We start from the raw sequence: 2525 nt of genomic DNA, 5'->3' as shown, positions 1-2525 counted from the left end.
GGATGCCTTAGGTAGCGTCTTGCACCGTGGCTTTTCTTTACCCCACTGCTAGATTTTGATTTAAGTTTTAGATATTAAGAATTGTCTTTAGCACAGACATCTGAGGACATGACAACATGGTTTGGAACATGAGAGCTGGTTAAGGCAGACATAATCTAACATGTTCTACATCTAATATCAGAGCTGGACAGTCGGCCAGCTAACAGAAGGCAACACAAACAAAGGATTGATAGAAGAACAAGAAGAATGTTCAACAAGGTGAAGCACAGAGTGGAGGCAAGTTAACAAAAAACAAATAAAAACACCAGAAGACAAAACATTAATCCTGGTTGAAAGCCACAAGGAGGCAAACCAATCCAACGAAACAGCTGGACATCGCTGCTGAGGACAACGGAGGAGGTCAAACTTAAACCCTAAACGTGGAGATGAGCTCAACTTAAAGTCTACAGGCAGAGAGAAGCGGCTGTAGTGGAGGCTGATTAGAAGCTGTCTAGAGCAGAGGTTTCTCACTCCAGTCCTCTACAGCAGTGTTTCTGCATCTCTCCTCCAACACACCAGAATCAAACAAACAGCCTTTTACCAGACCTCTGCAGAGCTGAATGACTGATGAGGGAATTCAGCCCTTTGATTCAGGTCTGATGGAGAAGAGATGTGACTAAAAGCTGCAGCATAGTAGCTCTGGAGGAGTGAAGTTTGAAAGCCTGATCTAGAGCAGGACGATGCTGCTGGGGACAAACTGGATACAATGGACAGAGACACAGCTTGTGGTGATCATCAGTTGAACTGGTCTCTGGGATGTTGGTGAAAAGGTAGAGAGATGACGCTTGATAATTGATTTTAGAGCAGTTTGAGGCAGAGGACAGGACTGATGTAGGGATTTGGGTTGTGAGAGGAGCCGACTGTTAGAAACAGCTTTCTGATGTGACTTGGTCTACTTCTAGATGTTCCTCTGGTCAGTTAGTTTTCAGGCCTACTTTGAGGGAGAAGAACCCTCTGCAGAAATATTCTTCATATGATCTAGGCCTGTTCTGACCGCAGTGGATCTCTTCTGTGTTTTTTGAATCCCATGTTGGACCGAGCCTCTCCAAGCTTTGGGCCATCAGAAGACGCTGATGAGATCTGCAGCGACCAAACCAGAGGAGGATCATCTGGGCTGCTGACCTTTACAAAGAGTGAGAGCATGTTCAGTAAGGAGCAACAATAATCCATCTTTTAAATAGAAAGTTAACATTTCAGGTGGCCTCACTTAGTTTTTCATGTATGTTCAGACACTGTGGACGTCCAAAAGCAGAACTTCTGTGAGGAACCGGGACATCCAGGATGGTGAGGAGCTTCCCAGTCCCCACCTGAGGACGGCACAGAGAAAGACTGGAACAGAAAACACATGGAGTAAGACTTTATTAACACCACAAACCAAGAACTAAAGCTTCCCAGGCCTGATTAAAAGCTAACAGTCACTGAAACACAGGAAGACTCAGATTATGATGAAAACAACATCCTGCCCCAGATTTCAACTTGGTGTTGAGTCAATTCTGTAGATTAATTTGTCATATTTTTTTTCAGGGAAAGCTGGTTTAACATGGAAGCAATGTTCTAGCAGTCGGATCACATTGGAACAGAGTCCATCCACACGTGTTTGGAGGTATGTTGGTTGTTGTTTGACTAGAGAAGCATCACATGCAGACAGACTCTGAGGACACTTTGCTTTCATTGATGAAGGAGCTGAAGAAGAGGATGGAGAAACCAGACTCTCTCTCCAACGTTCTGGAGTCCTGGAGTAAAATAACGATGACGACCCCGCAGCTAAACCATCAGTCTGCTCCACCCAGTAGAAGAAGGTAACGAACATTTATTGCTTCCAGATGTTCATCAGTATTGGTGAAGATACTAAAAACAGATCCAGAACAAACAGATTTAAAAGATACAACCATCCCATCAAGGTGGTTTAACCTTTAATTTTCATCTTTCCATCATGAATGGATGTTCACCTCTATTTGTATCTCTGTAACCAAACCTTTACCAGACCCAGAAGTTCTGACTTTTACATTAGACCACATAATATGGGAGAATTTCCCCCTGGTTGATCTCTGAAGGTTTTTTTTTAGAACTTATTAAAGCAGAGAAACGACCCTGATGAAACCGACTGAAGACTCCAACAAATGCAGCATTTTCAGGCATTTTCTCCAAGCATCCATTGTCTACAGTTATCACTGCTGTTAACTTTAGCTTCTCCCTGTGTGTTTCCCTCTTCTCTTGGTCAAAGTTCCACCTCTCCCAGTGTTCATGTGTTTAAATGTCACAGACTAGCGTGTTGTTCACTAACTCCTGTTCTTCTTTTCCAGATAAGGTCATCTGCTCCTTGGACCGGCACCTCTGTGTCTGTTGGACGTCTGCTGTCCTGTTAAAGACCCGCTGGGCCGCAGTAGATGGCCGCTGACATTGAGCTGCTGGAGGTTCCTTCCTGCTTAAAGCTGCTTTTCCTCTCTACTGTCACCACTTCACTGCTCAGGAGGAAGGACTGCTGC

At 44.3% G+C, this 2525-nt stretch overlaps 1 long non-coding RNA gene across 1 annotated transcript; it reads left to right on the top strand.

Annotated features, from left to right (window-relative positions):
- The first annotated feature begins 992 nt into the window (after positions 1 to 992).
- LOC119779478 lies at positions 993 to 1838 on the top strand. Its single transcript, XR_005280231.1, has 4 exons — positions 993 to 1187; positions 1269 to 1389; positions 1564 to 1642; positions 1720 to 1838. It is a non-coding gene; the product is annotated as an uncharacterized LOC119779478 (long non-coding RNA).
- The last annotated feature ends 687 nt before the right edge of the window (positions 1839 to 2525 follow it).

This window comes from Cyprinodon tularosa, unplaced genomic scaffold (genome assembly GCF_016077235.1).
Source record: "Cyprinodon tularosa strain WSP-4 unplaced genomic scaffold, ASM1607723v1 ctg102, whole genome shotgun sequence".
In the NCBI taxonomy this organism is placed as follows: Eukaryota; Metazoa; Chordata; class Actinopteri; order Cyprinodontiformes; family Cyprinodontidae; genus Cyprinodon; species Cyprinodon tularosa.
The sequence above is the reverse complement of the archived record's forward strand: the minus strand, read 5'-3'. Positions and strand labels throughout refer to the sequence as shown.